This window comes from Triplophysa dalaica, chromosome 7, assembly GCF_015846415.1.
Source record: "Triplophysa dalaica isolate WHDGS20190420 chromosome 7, ASM1584641v1, whole genome shotgun sequence".
Lineage (NCBI taxonomy): Eukaryota > Metazoa > Chordata > Actinopteri > Cypriniformes > Nemacheilidae > Triplophysa > Triplophysa dalaica.
In genome coordinates, this window is record NC_079548.1 from 5441737 (window position 1) to 5464886 (window position 23150).

General features: G+C 37.2%; 1 pseudogene; it reads right to left on the reverse strand.

Annotated features, from left to right (window-relative positions):
* Positions 1–2857: 2857 nt before the first annotated feature.
* LOC130425791 (obscurin-like) lies at positions 2858–22418 on the reverse strand (annotated as a pseudogene).
* Positions 22419–23150: the final 732 nt, after the last annotated feature.

The following is a 23150-nucleotide window of genomic DNA, read 5'->3' on the forward strand; positions in this document are numbered from 1 at the left end:
AAATGAATTTATTGAGTTCGTGCTGTCTTTAGGAGCGACTGTGGCAAGTAAAAATGTGCCACTGCCTGTGAAAAATTAACACTGGTAACATTTTCAAAACAGTGGTGCTTGATAAGAGTTACAAACATGATTGACACCTGAAATTCTGTTGGCTGTTCAGGAGACATGAGCTGACAATAAAACAGACAAACACATCTCATCTACAGACCAGAATGTCATATCCAGATCACCATAGCAACCCTCTAACGACAGCTAGAAACCACATACATGTAGCGACTTACTAAAGCCACAGCAACCATAAACCTACATTTGGGCAACAGACACAGCGGCAGAAAGTTTCCACACATAAGCTTCAGTCATAGCTGATAAGCAGAATGTCATAAATAAGTCATAAAACGTTTAAGCAACATTAAAAACACACAAATCGTCAGGTGAGTTAAACTGGTCGTTGCGAGGAGACACTGAAAACTGACAGCAGATGTAGGCAAGGCCTCCAACTTGAAAACGACGATCGATTGAGTCCTCACACATGTTGTGCGCTCATATACTAGACATTACGGTGAGAGAGGAGCATCTGAGCATTATGAGATACTTCTTACAGCGAACACCGTGTCTCGTTAAATCACCAGTTTGTGTATTTTAGGTTTTTGCTAAATTGTTTCTAAATTATATGAACTGTCATATCTGTATTTAAGGAATGTCACATGTATGTTATGCATAAATATGAACTATATTAATATATTAACTATGTGACTATTAACTACTGTCTGAACTAGGTCTACATTTGTAATATGATGATTATCTTTCCTGTATCTCACTGGTAAGAGCATCGCGATATCAACGTAAGGTCGTGGGTTTGATCCCAGAGGATTGCACACACTTAGAAACAAAAAAATATAGGATAACGCAATGTCGCTTTGTATAAAAGCATCAGCCAAATGTGTAAATCTATCATTTATGTGTGCTTTAATATGATCTAACGATGTGCAATCATTGGTGTTTCGAGTCAGATCCGTTGGCTTGGCTTGCTGGTTTTGATTAAGGGTACTTCCCCACATGCATCCTCGTTTCCTCACTTCTCCGTCCTCCATTCTATGACCCGGAAACTGATCGAGCACAGCCATCTTTAAAAACGTCTCAATTCTCTAATTGCACCGGGAGGAGGCGATGATCGAGGAGGCGTTCTGAGGAGTCATGAGTGAGGATACACATGTGTTTCCTTTTCCAAAATGCTTTAACCATAAAAACCTGACGCGCACATTATTCTCCTCCCCTGCACATCGTGACATCTTTCGATCATATTCAAACATGCATAAATGTAATAATTACGCTTTTTTTGTAAATGTATACCCATTTCAGATAGTATAGTTAATATTCATATAGCTAATATATTAATATAGTTAATTTTAATGTATAACATTATTTGACATACCTTATATGAATTTGTGACCACTTTTAAGCATGTTTCCTCGTTAGAGCGCCCGACTCCCATGCCGGACCGACCCGGTTCGAGGCCCGCTGTGCAGATCGTACTTTAAATTTAAGACAGAAATACATTTCTTGTCATTCTCATTTAATGGATTTATTGTGTTTGAAGAAAATGAGTAACCAAAACTGACAGGTCTATTTTCTAAAGTATTTCTACTTTCATAGATTCGTTTAGGAATAGAGATAGTAAGAGCATTTAACTCAGTCTAAATCTTTAAGATACAGAGTTGTTTAATCCCGGGATTGGAAGGTTTACTCGTGTACTGTTGTTTGCCACTTTGTTTCATCTCTATAAAGAACGAACAGATCATTTCTTATTTGCATCACTATAGAGTTTATTGCCTCCACACCAACGTGCATATTCCAATTAAATACAATGTACTTACAGACATGTGAAGCTCACAATGTCCATGAGTTACTTGCCTTGTTGCGAATACGTTAAAAAAACCTTTTTGCCCTTCCGGGTCAAACACCTGCCTAACAATAGTAGCCAAGTCTCTTAAATATAAAACGCACCACCGTGTTTACAGCGCCACTCAGTGGCTAACATGGAAATAAGACAGTTTGGCTCCTACAAACATATTTGAAAACATTTTATAATAGAAGATCAAATCTATCAGTCATTGAAGAACATTTCTTTGCAAGATGTAAACACTGGTCCAAAAGCATCTTACAGTCCATCCATCCATTTTCTTCCGCTTATCCGGGGCCGGTCGCGGGGGCAGCAGTCTAAGCAGGGATGCCCAGACTTCCCTCTCCCTAGACACTTCCCCGAGCCACAACTCCGGGCCTGGCTCCAGGGTGGGGCCCGGCTGCGCCATGCCGGGCAACATCACGGTCCTCCAATTCTTTGTCCTCATAAGGGATTTTGAACCGCTCTTAGTCTGACCCGTCGCCTAGGACCTGTTTGCCTTGGGAGACCCTACCAGGCATATAGCATATAGCATCTTCAGTTTCAGTTTAATTAATAATAGTTGTGTTTTTAGTAATAGTATTAAAATCATTTTTGTTGGTTGTATTTTGTTCAAATATTTGTGTAACTGGAGCAGAAAGGTCTTCAGAAATAAACCAGCGTTGTTTAAATCATCCCATGTTAGTTATAAGAGTTCAATTATAAATATAATATAAACCGAATCTGAATTAACAACAACTTATTTATTTCAGTATCATTGTGGGTTGATTTCCATTTTTTTATTTTTTATTCAATCAAGTCAAAAAAGTTGATTTTTTTATCTCATGTTTCTTTGCTGTCAGATTTTGCACACTCGTTAACTTGATCATAAGACCCACTTCAAAGGTCTGTTTAAAGAAATATATTTCCTGAGTGAAAGAAGGAGACATACAAAAAATTTCTGAATAGCACTTTTAATAATACACATAGTTTCCTGAGAAACACTTTAGAAAGCAAGTAGAGGATGACAACAGCAAGCAAACTGAATCTAAAAAAGATGTTAAAAAAAACAAAAGCTTGGAAAACCCAGGATATGACAGGGAAATTCATCCTCAACAGACCAGCACATGTTTGAACGAATTTATACAAAATATACATCAGATAGACAGGACTGTCACTAATAGACTCAAAGCTGATCCTAATTCTACAGCTCCACCCCAAACCGATTTACACCCCATTCCCAGTATTCCTACCAAAAGCCCCACATACAGATATCAATCTTCATTTCTCCAGATATAATCCAGACACATCCAGTGTTAATGATCATATTGACTACTTTGTTGTTTAATTAAAAAAGAACCTTGTATATTAACAACCTAAAATATCAGACCAATGTTTCTTCTCTCAATCTGTAGCATTTGAACACCAGCACGACTGTCACTATCAGATATGGACAAACTGCCAGCAGAAAACTGAGAATCTTGAGACCAGACATCTCCTCCTGAAAACCTGAAAAAGTGTTAACATGTTATCATATAGAATATCTGAACTATAACAAACTCATCTCACATCACATGACAGACTCGCTCACCTGTGACTGAGATCCAGCTCTTTGGAGACTCTCCTCTCTCTGGGTGTTTACAGTAGTAGAAACCCTCATGTGACTTTGAGACTGTAGAGATGATCATCATGTCTCCTGTAGTCTGATTCTGCACCACTGATCCATCTTTATAGAATTCAGCTCTGAGGTTTGATGGGTTTTTATCTCCATATAAACAGTGAAGAGTCAGAGAATCTCCTTCAGTCACAGGATGAACAGGACTGTCCAGAATCACATCACCATCTACACAACAGAGGAACAAATGTAATGTAGTGTAATATAAGTGATATTTTGTGATAAGATAATAAATACAGAATTATAAACTCACTGTGTATTGAGATATTAACAGGATGAAGTTTGTGTCCAGATTCAGACTCACACCAGTACACTCCAGTGTCAGATGTGATGAGAGATCTGATTGTACATGTAGATTCTGTTCCTGTAGATCTGACTGATGATGATGAACAAGTTTCCAGTGTGTTTGTGTATCTTCTCACTGTCCATCCAGTAGAGTTCCTGTGATCCTCACAGCTCAGAGAGAGAGATTCAGATGAGAAGTGTTGAGTTCTGTTGGGTCTGATGATCAGAGACACTGAAGAAGAAACACCTGAGAAGAAAAACAAAGCTTTAATCTTTATCCGATACCATCTGTAGTATATAATTTTATCACTCAAAACGTATCTTTGAGCATCAAAATAGTAAACGTTTTTCATTTGCTATTTGATTTGCCTTTTCTATCATATGATAGACTTTATTTGCTATGTCATTCAGTATACACAGATACATGGATGTTCATTTTGGCTATACTATAGGAATGTATCCCTTTAAAGCACAACCTATACAAATTCTCTGCTTCTCTCTGTGTCTTTATTACAGTCATGACTGACCTTTAACAGAGAGAGTCACATGATCACTGTCCTGTGAGGATGAGGGGCGTCCAGCTCTCTCTCCTCTACACCAGAACTCATCCTGATCAGATGCTGAACTGATGGTGAAGATGTTTGAGTCTGAGGAAAACACTGGATTCACAGTTCTGTCTTTATACCACAGATATCTCCAGTTCTTGTATTGTTCTTCTATCTCACACTTCAGAGTGACTGTCTCTCCAGTGAACACAGATGTGTCTGGTGTTACTCTCACTGTAGCTCTGGGTAAAGCTGAGGAAAGAAGAAAATCAGGTTGACACAAATATTAATACAACACAGCCAATGGCATAATGTTTTTTGATAATAAACACATTCAAGATTCTCATGTCTTAATTCTCCCATATAATAGACATTGATCTTAAACTCACCCTTTACTGTGAGATAAATATTTGAGCTTGAAGAAGTTTGTGGTCGTCCATGTATCTCTGTTACACACCTGAACTGACTCTGATCAGATTGAGAAACTGAACTGATAGTGAGAGTGTTTGTGTTTACAGTGTAAGGATGAGTATTATAAACTTCAGTTCTGTCTTTATACCACAGATATCTCAAGTATAATGATCTGTATTGTTCTTCTATCTCACACTTCAGAGTGACTGTCTCTCCAGTGAACACAGATGTGTCTGGTGTTACTGTCAATGTAGCTCTGGGTAAAGCTGAAGAAATATAAAAATACAGTTGATACAAATATTAATTAAACATGACCATTGTATAATGTTTTTGATAACCAACACATTCAAGATGTTTTTGTCTTTATTCTCCAATTTTACAGACAATGATCTTAAACTCACCCTTTACTGTGAGATAAACAGATGATATTGATGAAGTTTGTTGTCGTCCATATATCACTGTTACACACCTGAACTGACTCTGATCAGATTGAGTAACTGAACTGATAGTGAGAGTGTTTGTGTTTACAGTGTAACGATGAGAATTATAAACTGCAGTACTGTCTTTATACCACAGATATCTCCAGTCTAATGATCTGTATTGTTCTATCTCACACTTCAGAGTGACTGTCTCTCCAGTGAACACAGATGTGTCTGGTGTTACTCTCACTGTAGCTCTGGGTAAATCTGAGGAAAGAAGACAATAGCTAAACGTTAAAACAAAACAACCACTGGCATAATATTTATGATATACTGTAGCATATTCTATATACTCTTGTTTTAAGTCTCCCGTTACATACACACACTGATATTGAACTCACCCATCACAGTGAGATGAACAGCAGAGCTTTGTTGTGAAGTTTGTGGTCGTCCATGTATCTCTGTTACACACCAGTACTGACTCTGATCAGATTGAGTAACTGAACTGATAGTGAGAGTGTTTGTGTTTACAGTGTAAGGATGAGTATTATAAACTTCAGTTCTGTCTTTATACCACAGATATCTCCAGTATAATGATCTGTATTGTTCTTCTATCTCACACTTCAGAGTGACTGTCTCTCCAGTGAACACAGATGTGTCTGGTGTTACTTTCACTGTAACTCTGGGTAAATCTGAGGAAATTACAAAAAAAGTTATGAATATCTCATGACAGACGTGGGGTGTATAAAACTCTCTCATCAAAGACTGAATACTTGAATTACCTCCAGTTTCCCCGGAATGGATGCTAAAAGTCAACACTGGAAAGAACAAAAAGAAAAACGTTTTTTAGGATATTTTTTAAATTAGATGTTTAAATCTTTTTCATTTTGTCACTACACTATAGTTAATACTAAAGTGTTTTTTTCATATAGTGCACCAGGTATCTGCTTACTTTATTATGGTGAAGGTTATATGATAAAAAAATAAATCGTAATTGTAAATATTATATTACTAATCCATACTCGTGGTATTTATAATTATCAAACTGTGTAGTCAGTTCCCAAATCGTTTGCAGTAAAATGCCTTCCTTTAACTACATATTTTTAACATTATTTTTTTAAGCTTGCCACGCACCCCTGCAATACCACTACAGCCCACCAGGGAGCACCGGCCTACAGTCCAACAGATAATTAAAAGAACTAAAAGCAAGATGTTTTTGCACAAGAGCATTTCTAAAACTCCTTTACGGTCTCACTGAATTATGCTGAAGCTGCTTTTTAAAGTTCATATAACTGGTTTTAATGGGAATATACTTTTGTGGGAATGTGCTTTGCAGTACTCTGAATAACATGATTAAATCTACAGTATGTAATATTCACTGCTATTCAGTTTTATGTGGGAAGTTTGGACACAACAAACATAAATGAAACTCTCCTGTTTCAGTGTTCTGACTGTTCTTGTTCATTACTAAAAAAATCTAATATGGATTGTTAAGAAACACTTTATAACACAGAAGCACTACTATGACAAGTTTTCTCCACCTAAAGGGAACATAAATGAGTAATAAATTACCGCCAGAGTTGTCTAGTGTGTGCAAACTTCAAAGTGACAGTGCTGTGTTTTTTTAATTAAAGTTTGCATCCTAAATAGTGTACTTACTGCCTCCAACTATTAGAACAGATGATCAGCACTACTAGGAACGACTAACTTGTTTCTTAACACATATTCTCGTGTCTCAACTGCTTTTGGAGCAGGATTGCATAAAACATTTTTCAATGTTGAGAAGGATGTTTTAAGTTATGAAACTTACTGGATGTCCTAAAGAGACCTCTGTCTTTGTCAAAACCTCATCACACCTTTGAAATAGCCTAATTAGTTTATTTCGTGTCATGTAGCACTAGTGGGTGTTATTTTATACATAGCACTGTTGGTATGTTTATTATATATACCAGTTTGAGAATCACTGATCTAGATCTTAAATCTATTAATGAAGATTCACACAGACCCAGAGGCATTTTACACAAAAGGTTTAACTGTGACTTGTTCATTCAAAACTGATTTGTCATTAACCGGACATAATAATGGTGGCAGTGACAGTATTTGTAAACTAATCAAATCTAATAAAGCTTGTGAACAACGGCTGATTCTCACACACTGGTTAATACCACAGAACTGAAAAGAAAACCACAGTGATTTCATCCCCATCTTTCTCTATTTCATCAAATAACTGACACTGATGAATGTGTCAATGACGTATACTGTATATACCTGCTGTGAAGATAAACGTTAAATGTTGTTGTTAAAACTACGACTATCTAGTTATATTGATATGCTTTTTAGTATTACATTTATGACTAAACAAAATTTGTATATTTACTGGACAAAAGGCAAAAAGGCAGTATATCAGGAAATAGTTTGTTATACTATACATATATATATATATATATATATATATATATATATATCATGGCAACTGTACACACTATTGTCGTCTCAGAGATGTATTGATGTTAACTTTTCATAAATTCTTCTTCAAGCTCAGCTTTAGTTTACACTCATAGACAACTAATAAAGAACGAACAAACATGTAGATTTAATAGCTGGAATAAACTACACAACTTTAAATGTCTGAACAGAATTGTTTTAAAACTAGACATAAATTACTTTCCAGACTGAAAATCTGAGCAAAAGTCTTGTCGTGTATTTTAGCTTTAAGAGAGCAGCAAGAAAAGGTGAGAAACACTGAGAAGATAATAGTTAATACTCACAGAGCACTAGAAGAAGAGACCTGAACTCCATACTGATCTACTGATGACACACTTCAACAAACACACTGTGTTAAACACTAAAACACTTCCTCTTACAACAATGTACAACCCCTGTTTCCTAATGTGCATACTATTCACCCAAAATAGTGTTTGAAATTACAATGAGCATGTGCCAAATCTTAAATTAAAAATGTGGATTATTCAAGAAGCCGATATTATCCACAACTTATTTTGAGAGCCAGAAGTTTAGTGACGCTGCATTAAAATATATTAGTAAACTGGGATGCAGCATACATTCATTTTCTAAATGAAATTCACAAAGAACCACAGACATTTACATTCATATGTACAGATACAAATTTAACTGTCATGAAATGGACAGTATAATGGTGGTGACAAAACTCTCTGTACTGATAAACTGCTCTCTCACACACTGGTTAATACCACAGAACTGAAATAGAGATAGAAACACCACAACAAGATCCTCTTCATCTCTCTCTATTCCAGCAGACCACAAACAATGACGGTACTGTGACAATAATACACATATACCTGTGAAGATACAATAAATCACATATCAAATATCTTAATTTAGATATAGGAATAGACACATATACTTCTAGAGGAAGGTTTTCTGAATGGGCCTTTATACCAAACCAACCTGATGCTGAAAGTGGAAGAAGAATGAACACATAGATGTGCGTGAGAATAAATATCTGCTGCTGATGCATCTTCAGTCACAGTGTGAAGAGATGCTCACACCAGAGGTTAACACATCTGCACATCATCTCACAACTCTTTTCAATTCAAGTTTATTTATAAAGCCCTTTTCACAATGTGCATTGTTCTAAAGCAGCTTTACAGGAGCAAATAAGAAAAACAGAAAAACACAGAAAGGTAAAACTCAGTACAGTGCATGGTGTTTAAAGAACAACCGAGATCATTATGGTAAATAATATCTAATAAATAAATGCAGTCTCCCGGTGAGCAAGCCTACACTGCCCTGCTGTGGCGAGGAACCCAAACTCCACTGATTGATTAATGGAGAAAATAAAACCTCTGGAGAAACCAGGCTCAGCCAAGACGGCAAGATCTCCTCTGACATGTCATAGCTGCACTCAGTGACCCCGACCAAGAGCCACCGAGCAAACATCAACGAAGAAGAGGGAGAGCCCACCAACCGCAACCCAGGAAGTCCCACTCGCCGAAAACATGCAGATCCAACCCGGTCCCACTCCTCCAATCAGGGCCACTGAATGCAGCTATAACTTCAAACTGCTGTCTTGTGATTTAAGTTTAGCATTAAATACCAAGTATTGTAACTTTAGCAATAATGTGTCAAGTAGTATGTCATTGCTCTTGGATTGAGGATGGAATTTCCTGAGCTGGGATAGTCAGATGTTCGCCTTTCTCTTGGGTAGTTATGGGATTGCCTGAGATGGAGCTGGGATGGTCTGTCAGTCCGCAGGCTCTCGCAGGAGGATGGCACGGGATTTTCAGATGTAGCTGGCGTAATCTCTAGTTAGGGATGGGCATATGATGTAATCTCTCCCTACCTCGTCAAGAAACCTTGGAAAACCAAAGATTTGTCCAGGAATATCATCCTTATCAAACCAGCATATTTGAACACATTTATTTGAAGTATAGACAGGACTGTCACTAATAGAATGAAAGCTGGTAGTGCTCCACATCATATTCAACCCCCAAACTGATACTCCAATTTTCAGAATTACTAGCAAAAGCCCCTCAAACAGACATCGATGTTCAGTTCTGCAGATACAGTAAAATCTTTTTGACATTAGCAAATACAGTTGAAAGAAAAAGTATGTGAACCCTTTGGGCTTCCTTGGATTTCTTCATAAATTGGTCATAAAATGTGTTCTGATCTTCATCTAAGTCACAACAATAGAGAAACACAGTCTGCTTAAACTAATACCGCACAAACATTATACGTTTTCATGTTTTTATTGAACACAACATGTAAACATTCATAGTGCAGGGTGGAAAAAGTATGTGAACCTTTGGGTTTAATAACTGGTTGACCCTCCTTTGGTAGCAATAACCTCAACCAAACGTTTCCTATAGCTGCAGATCAGACCTGCACAACGGTCAGGAGAAATTTTGGACCATTCCTCTTTACAAAAGTGTTTCAGTTCAGCAATATTCTTGGGATGTCTGGTGTGAATCGCTCTCTTGAGGTCATGCCACAGCATCTCAATCGGGTTGAGGTCAGGACTCTGACTGGGTCACTCCAGAAGGCGTATTTTCTTCTGTTGAAGCCATTCTGTTGTTGATTTACTTCTATGCTTTGGGTCGTTGTCCTGTTGCATCGTCCATCCTCTGTTAAGCTTCAGTTGGCGGACAGATGGTCTTAAGTTTTCCTGCAAAATGTCTTGATAAACTTTGGAATTCATTTTTCCATCGATGACAGTAATCCGTCCAGGCCCTGAGGCAGCAAAGCAGCCCCAAACCATGATGCCCCCTCCACCATATTTCACAGTTGGGATGAGGTTTTGATGTTGGTGTGCTGTGCCTTTTGTTCTCCACACATAGCGTTGTGTGTTCTTTCCAAACAACTCAATTTTGGTTTCATCTGTCCACAGAATGTTTTGCCAGTAGTGCTGTGGAACATCCAGGTGCTCTTTTGCAAACTTCAAACGTGCTGCAATGTTTTTTTTGGACAGCAGTGGCTTCCTCCATGGTGTCCTCCCATGAAGTCCATTCTTGTTTAATGTTTTCCTTATTGTAGATGTGTCAACGTCAACGTCAATGTTAGCATGTGCCAGAGATTTCTGTAAGTGTTTAGCTGACACTCTAGGATTCTTCTTCACCTCATTGAGCATTCTGCGCTGTGCTCTTGCAGTCATCTTTACAGGACGACCACGCCTAGGGAGTGTAGCAACAGTGCTGAACTTTCTCCATTTGTAGACAATCTGTCTTACCGTGGACACATGGACATCAAGGCTTTTAGATATACTTTTGTAGCCCTTTCCAGCTTTATGTAAGTCAACAATTCTTGATCGTAGGTCTTCTGAGAGCTCTTTTGTGCGAGGCATGGTTCACATCAAACAACGCTTCTTCAGAACAGCAAACTCAAAACTGGTGTGTGTTTTTTATTGGACAGGCCAGCTTTAATCAACACATCCAATCTCATCACATTGATTGGACCCCAAGTTGGCTGACTCCTCGCTCCAATTAGCCCTTGGAGAAGTCATTAGCATAGGGTTTAACATACTTTTTCCACCCTGCACTATGCATGTTTACATGTTGTGTTCAATAAAAACATGAAAACGTATAATGTTTGTGCGGTATTAGTTTAAGCAGACTGTGTTTCTCTATTGTTGTGACTCCCTATTGTTGTTTCTCTATTGTTGTGACCCTTAAGTACTTTATATTAGGCCTACTTTTAATTTTATTGTAATCATTAATAACTCATCAAACAACAATTAAACAAAAAACGTACAAAAAGCACAGTGACGTCAAGAGACTTCTATAGACAGCCGCTAGATGGCGAATCATTGTCTTTCATACAGCGTATGTTAGGAATAATTGATGACGGGTCATTGAATTATTTGAATGTTAATGCACACCCGGAGCAGAGCCATTGAGAAAGAGAGTTCTGCCAACGGATGTCCAAAACGCTGGAAAGTCACGTGACTCATGGAGCCTTCAGATAGATCCAGGAAGCTATGTTTTCTATTTAAATGCTTTATTTCTAACATTCTTTATTTATGAAATGGCTTTTGTCTTTTCGAAATTCTCCTGAAATTCTCCTGAAAAGTATAAACACGAGTTATCATACAGAAGGTCTGACCCGGTCCCACTCCACAACAGTGTTTAAGTCTGTATGAACAAAGACTGATTTGACTGCAAGCATACATGCGGTTTTAGTTTTCTCCTCTATAACTGTCTGTATCTGCCACTTATCTTGTACCGATCAACCATCAATCAGAATAGTTTTTTCCAGAATTATGGCACTGCCACAGAGAAAGCACAGTTTCTACAGAGACCTAAACTTTTTGGCCAAAGTTCTCCTAAAATTATGTTCATTGTGTTCTCAGAAATGTGTATTATGCAAGAAAATTTACTTGCCCTCTACTGCCACTGTTATATGTGTCATACAGGGGATTTTCTCCTATTTTGACTCTGTACACTCCTCCATTAGCGTGTTGCACAGAACTGATTGTTTAAGTTTCTGAAGGTTCACTGTAGTCTTGGCGTGAGGGTGGACGAAAAATAAACACCCATCCAGTGGACTGATTCTCCTCACAGATCAGAGTAACTGTCTCCAGTGAACACAGAACTCTGAGGCTGAACAGTCAGAGATGGTTTGGGTTTATCTGTCAATTAAAAAAATCTAGAATCATATTAGGAGCATTAAACAAATATTAACTCTTACATTTTTTTCCAGATATTACAGTACAAATGAGAACTCAGCTGATACTGTCAGTGTAACTGCATCAAAAACTGCATATTTTAGAGTGCCCTTTTATTGTGGCCGGCCTAAGGCACACCTGTGCCTTCAGAAATTAGTAACTCTCTCTGAATTTGAGACAATGGATCACAAAACCGTGGAGGAAACGGTACAGCTTCTGTTGTATGAGTGTTTGGGGCCATTTAATTTTCTAGGCCCCGCCCCTGGATCGTAACATGTTGGAGTTAAGTAGCTTTGTACATATAACATTTAAACAAAATGAAACAAAATGCAAACTAATAAAGATAAATAACATGTACACAATTCAAAGTACAACTTACGAAACAGCACATACGCATAAAAACAACAAACAATTGATTTTTTGTGTGCGTGTGTTGTCTTCACAGTGTTTGTCTCAATGTTGCACTGTGATAGTCCCTAAAAATTGCGGATGTCAAACCTCTACTAAAAAATAGAAATCTAGACAAAACCTTACCGTCTAACTACGGACCAATATCAAATCTTCCTATTATAGGCAAGATCATTGAAAAGGTTTTCTTCATTCAGGTGACCAAATTTTCTGATTCAGGCAAAATATTAGTTCTGTTATTGCTAGATCTCAGTGCTGCCTTTGACACTGTAGATCCCACATAGATCAAACTGGGTAGGGCTTTCTGGGTTGGTACTTAAATGGTTTGGGTCATAACTTAAGGGAGAGGTTACTATGTGAATATAGGCAACCATAAATCTGACTGGACACCCATGACTTGTGGTGTTCCACAGGGCTCGATTCTTGCTCAGCTCTAATTCAATTTTGTATATGCTTCCACTTGGCCAAATAATGAAAAAGTACCAAATTGCCTACCACAGCTATGCAGATGAAACTCAGATCTACCAAGCCCTTTCACCCAATGACTACAGGCCTATTGACTGTCTGTGCTAGTGTGCATTGATAAAATGAACAGCTGGATGTGTCAAAACTTCCTTCAGTGTAAAAAAACAAAAACTGAAGTCATTGTATTTAGTAACAAGGATGAAACTAACAAGTTAAACACATACCTTGACTTAAGAGGTCTAAAGACCCAAAAGTAAGGTTAAAAATCTTGCTGTTATTTAAGAGTCTGACATTAGTTTCAGCAGTCCTGTCAAAGCAATAAGCAAATCAGCGTACTACCATCTTAGAAACATAGTAGAATCAGATGTTTTGTCTCAAACCAAGATTTAGAGAAACTAGTTCATGCTTTCATCACCAGCAGGGTGGATCAGTGTGTATATATATACAAAAATTCCAATAGAAACAACTGCTCTCTGACACACAGGTTAATACCACAGAACTGAATTAGAGATAGAAACTAACACCTCAATGAGCTCATCTTCCTCTCTCTCTCTATTCCAGCAAACCACAAACACAGACAAAACATGTACATGTGAAGATAGTTATCACTGGTGCTTAGATACACAATAATGTCTTTACACACCAAAGTATTCAAACCTCAGATCAGAACTCATTCTTCATCATTTGTGCTACAGACATGAATGATTCCCGAGATCAAGCTTGTTGAGGACTGTGATGATGTGTCTACAAACAATCAGACTTTTGATTTCTGTTTATTGGATTTTGAGTTTAAAACCCAAAAGCTTACTGACATTGAAAGAGGAACATGTCTGAGGTCAAGAAAAACAGAGACCTCAAGATGAGTTTTTGATTGGGCCATCGCATCAAACTAAACTGATGCAAAAAGAGGAAGAAGAAGGAAAAAACACAATTGTGCGTGATAATGAAATATCTAACTGCTGCTGGTGCATTCAGTCAATGTGAAGAGACGTCACTCTACATGCACATTATCAGTGTTTCATGCACAAGTTTTGTGTTCTGACATGAAACCCATATAACATCACTACTTTAATGTACATTTCATGTCAATAAAACCAAAATGAATTTATTGAGTTCGTGCTGTCTTTAGGAGCGACTGTGGCAAGTAAAAATGTACCACTGCCTGTGAAAAATTAACACTGGTAACATTTTCAAAACAGTGGTGCTTGATAAGAGTTACAAACATGATTGACACCTGAAATTCTGTTGGCTGTTCAGGAGACATGAGCTGACAATAAAACAGACAAACACATCTCATCTACAGACCAGAATGTCATATCCAGATCACCATAGCAACCCTCTAACGACAGCTAGAAACCACATACATGTAGCAACTTACTAAAGCCACAGCAACCATAAACCTACATTTGGGCAACAGACACAGCGGCAGAAAGTTTCCACACATATGCTTCAGTCATAGCTGATAAGCAGAATGTCATAAATAAGTCATAAAACGTTTAAGCAACATTAAAAACACACAAATCGTCAGGTGAGTTAAACTGGTCGTTGCGAGGAGACACTGAAAACTGACAGCAGATGTAGGCAAGGCCTCCAACTTGAAAACGACGATTGATTGAGTCCTCACACATGTTGTGCGCTCATATACTAGACATTACGGTGAGAGAGGAGCATCTGAGCATTATGAGATAGTTCTTACAGCGAACACCGTGTCTCGTTAAATCACCAGTTTGTGTATTTTAGGTTTTTGCTAAATTGTTTCTAAATTATATGAACTGTCATATCTGTATTTAAGGAATGTCACATGTATGTTATGCATAAATATGAACTATATTAATATATTAACTATGTGACTATTAACTACTGTCTGAACTAGGTCTACATTTGTAATATGATGATTATCTTTCCTGTATCTCACTGGTAAGAGCATCGCGATATCAACGTAAGGTCGTGGGTTTGATCCCAGAGGATTGCACACACTTAGAAACAAAAATATATAGGATAACGCAATATCGCTTTGTATAAAAGCATCTGCCAAATGCGTAGATCTATCATTTATGCGTGCTTTAATATGATCTAACGATGTGCACGCATGTCAGGTTTGGCTCTCACTAAATCCTTGGTGTTTCGAGTCAGATCCGTTGGCTTGGCTTGCTGGTTTTGATTAAGGGTACTTCCCCACATGCATCCTCGTTTCCTCACTCCTCCGTCCTCCATTCTATGACCCGGAAACTGATCGAGCACAGCCATCTTTAAAAACGTCTCAATTCTCTAATTGCACCGGGAGGAGGCGATGATCGAGGAGGCGTTCTGAGGAGTCATGAGTGAGGATACACATGTGTTTCCTTTGTGAAAGTGTTTTATCCACAAAACCTGACGTGTGTATTATTCTCCTGATCTTTAGATCATATTCAAACATGCATAAATGTGATTATTACGCTTTTTTGTAAATGTATACCCATTACAGACAGTATAGTTAATATTCATATAGTTAATATATTAATATAGTTGATATTTATGTATAACATTATTTGACATACCTTATATCAATTTCTGACCACTTTTAAGCATGTTTCCTCACAGTAGAAACTGAACTCGAGCTTGACTTCTGTCAATGGCAACTCTTTCATTTGATTGGACAGTAGTGCTCGCCTTTCTTCATTTGATTGGACAGTAGTGCTCGCCTTTCTTCATTTGATTGGTCGCCTCAATCAGATTGACACCTAAGAGCGCAGTTAAGTACTTTAAATTTAAGACAGCAATACATTTAACTAATGAAGCGATGTCTCATTTAATGGATTTATTGTGTTTAATGAAAAATGACTACGACAACTGACAGGTCTATTTTCTAAAGTATTTCTACTTTCATAGATTCATTTAGGAATAGAGATAGTAAGAACATTGTAGGAGCCTATAGTCTAAATCTTTAAGATACAGAGTTGTTTAATCCCGGGATTAGTAGGTTTACTCGTGTACTGTTGTTTGCCTCTTTGTTTCATCTCTATAAAGAACGAACAGACCATTTCTTATTTGCATCACTATAGAGTTTATTGGCTCCACACCAACGTGCATATTCCAATTAAATACAATGTACTTACAGACATGTGAAGCTCACAATGTCCATGAGTTACTTGCCTTGTTGCGAATACGTTAAAAAAACCTTTTTGCCCTTCCGGGTCAAACACCTGCCTAACAATAGTAGCCAAGTCTCTTAAATATAAAACGCACCACCGTGTTTACAGCGCCACTCAGTGGCTAACATGGAAATAAGACAGTTTGGCTCCTACAAACATATTTGAAAACATTTTATAATAGAAGATCAAATCTATCAGTCATTGAAGAACATTTCTTTGCAAGATGTAAACACTGGTCCAAAAGCATCTTACAGTCCATCCATCCATTATCTTCTGCTTATCCGGGGCCGGTCGCGGGGGCAGCAGTCTAAGCAGGGATGCCCAGACTTCCCTCTCCCTAGACACTTCCCCGAGCCCCAACCCCGGGCCTGGCTCCAGGGTGGCTGCGCCATGCCGGGCGACATCACGGTCCTCCAATTCTTTGTCATCATAAGGGATTTTGAACCGCTCTTAGTCTGACCCGTCGCCTAGGACCTGTTTGCCTTGGGAGACCCTACCAGGCATGTAGCATATAGCATCTTCAGTTTCAGTTTTTATTAATAATAGTTGTGTTTTTAGTAATAGTATTAAAATCATTTTTGTTGGTTGTATTTTGTTCAAATATTTGTGTAACTGGAGCAGAAAGGTCTTCAGAAATAAACCAGCGTTGTTTAAATCATCCCATGTTAGTTATAAGAGTTCAATTATAAATATAATATAAACCGAATCTGAATTAACAACAACTTATTTATTTCAGTATCAGTGTGGGTTGATTTCCATTTTTTTATTTTTTATTCAATCAAGTCAAAAAAGTTGATTTTTTTATCTCATGTTTTTTGCTGTCAGATTTTGCACACTCGTTATCTTGATCATAAGACCCACTTCAAAGATCATGTCTGTTTAAAGAAATATATTCCCGCTCGGTGAAAAAAAGGAGACAACAAAAATTCTGAATAGCACTTTTAATAATACACATAGTTTCCTAAGAAACACTTTAGAAAGCAAGTAGAGGATGACAACAGCAAGCAAAATTAATAAAAAAAAGATTTAAAAAAACTACAAGCTTGGAAAACACAGGATATGACAGGGAAAATCATCCTCAACAGACCAGCGCATGTTTGAACGAATTTATACAAAATATACATCAGATAGACAGGACTGTCACTAATAGACTCAAAGCTGATCCTAATTCTACAGGTCCATCCCCAAACCGATTTACACCCCAATCCCCACTGGCGTAATATTTTATATACTGTAGCATATTCAATATATACCCTTGTTTTAAGTCTCCCTTTACATTCACACACTGATATTGAACTCACCCATCACAGTGAGATGAACAGCAGAGCTTCTTTGTGAAGTTTGTGGTCGTCGATATATCTCTGTTACACACCAGAACTGACTCTGATCAGATTGAGTAACTGAACTGATAGTGAGAGTGTTTGTGTTTACAGTGTAAGGATGAGAATTATAAACTGCAGTTCTGTCTTTATACCACAGATATCTCCAGTCTAATGATCTGTATTGTTCTATCTCACACTTCAGAGTGACTGTCTCTCCAGTGAACACAGATGTGTCTGGTGTTACTCTCACTGTAACTCTGGGTAAATCTGAGAAAATGTAGAAAATGAGGTTAAATTCTTAAATTCTGAGACTTGCGTTTCTGCGTTTCTTATTACTAAACCACACAATTTATATTGTATTCTTCTATTGTAACAGTGATACTTAACTCACCCATCACATTAAGATATAAAACAGGGCTGGTTGAGGTTTGTGGTCTTTCATCTCTAGCACCTTTACACCAGAAATCATTCCTATCCAACGGAGTAACTATACTGATAGTGAGAGTGTTTGTGTTTACAGTGTAATGCTCAGATCTCAACACTTCAGTGTCTTTATACCACACATACCTCCAATCTAATGATCTGTATTGTTCTTCTATCTCACACTTCAGAGTGACTGTCTCTCCAGTGAACACAGGTGTGTCTGGTGTTACACTCACTCTAGCTCGGGGTGAAGCTGTAAAGATAATGCAATATTTAGTCATGGCTTTAGTATCTGGTGAACTAAAAGAAAAAAGAAATAAAATATGACAAGTTCAGGACGATTATATATTGTGAATGATGACGATATACACTCTCACCTGATACTGTCAGTGTAACTGCATCACTGGTGTGTGAGGATCGCAACCCACTGATCTCTCTTCCTCTACAGGTGTATTCACCTGCATCAGACTCAACAACACGATTGATTGTAAATATTTTTTGATATACGACAATGTAATCATTTGAATCTTTATAAAAGATGTACTGCCATTCATTGACTGATGTTTCCCCATTGATGACACATGTCAGAGTGACAGTTTCTTCACTGTATGAATGATCACCAGGCTGTACCGACAATAGAGCATTTGGTCTTTCTGTACAATGACAAACAATTTACACTTTAAATACTGTTAAATAATGAATGACTTGGGGTCGGTTGCACAAATAAGGATTAAGAAAAGAAGAGTTAAGAGCTAGGGTTTGTTGAACACAGTTTTATTTTCAATTTGTGTGAACTTAACTGAACGACTTCATGGAACAAATCATGCTTTCAAACTTTTACCTGTGTTAAAACCATCATCTGCAATTCATTTTTTGCAATAATGGATTCCCGGTGTTACCACACACCAACAATGTTGACGTTGTTGAAAAAGAACATGAATGGCTTGTGCAGGAAAAGGAAATATAACTTTTATATTTTCCAGAATACGCTGTAAAGGGCTGATCAACCATACACATTTTTTCACAAGCCAAAAATGATAATCTGATGAAAATCAACAAGAACCAGATCATTTGTAGAACATTGGTAACCGAACGGCTGTACCCAGATGACAGGTTTTATCCTCTATGCCAATATTCAGAAATAATGTTTGCTGGGATCTCAAATTAGTGTATTATTTGAGTAAAGATACTCACCCTCTACTGTCACTGTTCTTGGGTCACTGTATTGTGTGTAATTCTGGAGTTTTTCTCCTCTTCTGGCTCTGCACTTGTACTCTCCTGCATCAGAGACGTGCACAGAACTGATTGTTTTAGTTCCTGAAGGTTGAAAGTGTTCATGGTTTGTAGAGTTGATGAATGTAAACTCCCATCGGGTGGACTGATCCACGACACAGTTCAGAATAACTCTGTCTCCAGTGAACACTGAACTCTGTGGCTGAACAGTCAGAGTTGGTTTGATATCTGTTAAAACAAAAACATTTAAAAACTGGCAAGGATATAATTGCATCCAATAGGCAGTAAAAATGAGTCATAACTCAAGATTTATGTGTATAACTGTTTAAACCAATTACAACGATTTAAACCAATGCATGCAATTACGAAAGAAAGGTTTCATAAATGATTTACAAAAAATGTATTCAGCTAAAATACTGCGATAAAAGTTCTGCGTTTTTATCATAAGCAATAGATCATTCCTCGTTAAAAATACAAGGGGTTTGTAAAACAATGTAAGAATGACAGACAACAATGACAACAGTCTAAAAGCTCTCATCATTTCAGAATAACATAGAAAGCATAAAGGTCCAATGTGTGACTTTTTGGAGGAGCTATTGACAAAAATGCAAAATATTATACATAACTATGTCTTTAGGGGTATATAAAGACCTGACATAATGAAGCATTAAGTTTTTATTACTTTAGAATTATCTACACACATGCGGGTCCCCTTGTGTAACGTCTGTTAGCTGCAGTGCCCTCGTGCTCCACAAGAGGGCACTCATCTCACCCAGATTACAAACTACAATTCCCGTAATTCATTGCTGGGTTTATTATGTTAATCCCTCCCACCTGTGTTTAATTTAAATTGTGTCTCTCTGCCTATTTAAACCCTGGTTTTAGGCCTACTTTCAGTCATAGCGAAGTCTTGTTCGTGTCCCACTGCATTTCTGAGAGTTCGGCTATTGTAATACTTTTGTTTTGGCTTTTTATCATTTTGGAACCTCTGCTGCCTTTCTCTCTATCTTTCTATCTTTCTATCTTTCTATCTTTCTATCTTTCTATCTATCTATCTATCTATCTATCTATCTATCTATCTATCTTTCTTTCTTTATATATTGAGCACTTTCACACAACGTTGCTCCAAAGTATTGTACAATACAGCTAAATATAAACACAAGGGTGCCTGCCCCGACCTTTGCATGTTATATCATTTATAGTGTGGTGGAGTGAGCTATAGGTTACAATTTGCAACCTCACTGATAAATTCCTTAAAATTTCATGCACTTGACCTTTAATTTGTCTCAGTCTACAAGTGATCTAAATGAACTATTTATTTATTTTATTAGATGGTTTGTATCAATAACCTGATCTAATAAATGAATTAAAATGACTCGCCTTTAGTTTCTTTAAAGTGGGTGTTTGAAATCAGCGCTGTAAAGAACAAAGAGAAAAACTTTCAACATGGGGCTGATAAACCATCTGTAAATAAATACATATTTTATGAGCATTATCAGTGTTGAGCAGCACCCTTGCTTAACTTAAAGTTTACCTGTGCATTAATACAACAAGTGTTAGAAAAACATTTGAAGTGGATCAACAGTGAACTGAGCTCTTGAGCCGTTCATGTCTGTCACGACTGACAGACAGACCCAAGCAAAGACAGCAGGCCTTAGAAAATTCGAGAGTCCATATTATGACAGTAAGGCTAAATTCAATGCCACGCTGAGACTCATAATCCAGACAACCGTAAGAATGACATGCATGTAAAGTAAAGGCATTTGTTCTCTGTAATTTTAGTTACTGATTTTACTAATTTCAGTATGAACACAAAATGAAATACTTTGAAGAATTTAGGAAAGCAAACAGTTCTGGGGCACCCAGAAGTAGGAGTGAAAGTCAATGATGTCCTAAAAAGTCTCAGATGCTAACGTTTCCCAAATATCTTTTTTTAGTGTTCAACAGAACAAAGACACTTGTACAGGTTTGGAAAACCTGTAATCCATGACAGAATTTTCATTTTTGTGTAGGGTAGGCCTATCCCTTTAAGATGCCCTAAGATCTTCATTTTAAAAAATATAACAATACTTGTAAATTAAAAGAAAAAAATTATTTATTTACTAAACAACTGCTGTTCCTTATAGACACTGGTTAATTCCACAGAACTGAAACCACAATGACCCAACCTTCCCCTCTCGCTATTTCAACACTGACAAATAATGACATACATGTTCCTGTGAAAAGTGTTACCAGAGGTGCCCAAGATAGATTTAAGTTTAGATATTTGCAGAACACAGTTTAATACTTTCACAAAACTTCTCACAGTAAAGTAGAGGTTGGTAAAACCAAATTTGTTTTAAAAGCACAATGGTCTCTTACAAGTTTCTAACAAAAGGACATGCTATCACCATAACATCACTTTGCAACAGTGTAAGCACCATACAAATAAACTTGAATTGAATCAAATCGACTTCAGACAAAATAAATCATCAACGTTAACTAGACTGAAACCTCTGTTCATTCTCATTAATGTATAAAAAGAAATGAAGACAAACTAGTTTGTAATAATGATAACTTCAGGTTTTCAGAGTTGTTTAATCCTCCTCTGGTGAGGTTTTGAGAGATTTAAGGGTGTACTGTAATGTGCAGCTGATTCCATTCAAGGCTGTGTGACCGTAAACCACATGATTTGGCAAACTGGTATGTATTTCCCTTATCTGAACCCATGTACTAAATACCTACTTCTGTTTGGACCTTCTGTAAAGATTTAAACTCTGAGCTGCATGAAAAGATACAAAAAATACAGGAACAACAAATGGCCTAATGTCGTACACAATGTGACTTCAAGAGATGTGCAGTAAAATACAGAGAGAAGAAGATAATACTCAAAGAGTACTAGAAGAAGAGAACTGAACTCCATACTGATCTGATGACACACACTTCAACAAACACACTGGGCCGGCTCCTGGCATGGGCAGGCCCTAAACGTCTGTCTTGCCCACCCAATGAAAATAAAAATTGCAGTATTTTTCTATTGGATGGAAGCAACGCTACTCTTCACTCACGTATCGTCTTTAGTTTGTGACAGAGAATCATGCTACATACTATGGTGGAAGCAAAATTCTGTGCAAAGGAGTTTATTATAAACAGCATGTAGATTCATTTATTATAACGGGAGTTTTTGCAGTCTTATTTTGTGCTGTTAACAAACAGCTATCATTTGCTTGTTGCAATAGGCTAGATTTTTACCTGTTGACCGTCAGAATGACTGAATGCTCCATATTCCAAAGCCCAATCACCCCAATTCATGTTGCAGGTGGTAGCGAAACACTGTGCCATATAGTTTAGTTTAGGCGCGCTGCACGCTCACGAACCTTATTGCAGTGTAAAAGATTCATTAATTAAAACAGGATTTTTTGCCAAATTAGACAGAAGTCAGTGATCGTTCAGTGATGGGGATTGTTCTTAACCAACTTTTTAGGCTTATATTTATGTCCAGTTTACATAACAGATTTATTAATGCGTAAAACATCTATAAAATCAAACCCTTTATAAAAGACAACTATACTTTAGTACTACAACTAGTACATTATATAAAAGGCAATAGTTATTTTGTTTAAATCTCTCAGTCTTCTGTAATGAAAGCGTGTTTTTTTTGTAACATCATAAATCATTTAAATCCCATATGTAATGAAGTCATATATTGCAATGTATGTTAAATTCCAACAAAAGCAAACCTTAAGGGACAGTCTGCAATAAAAAATAAAAAATAAGGGTTATTTCATAAAACATTTGTTTTTCTTTTTCGTTTTTGCTGCTATTGTGTGG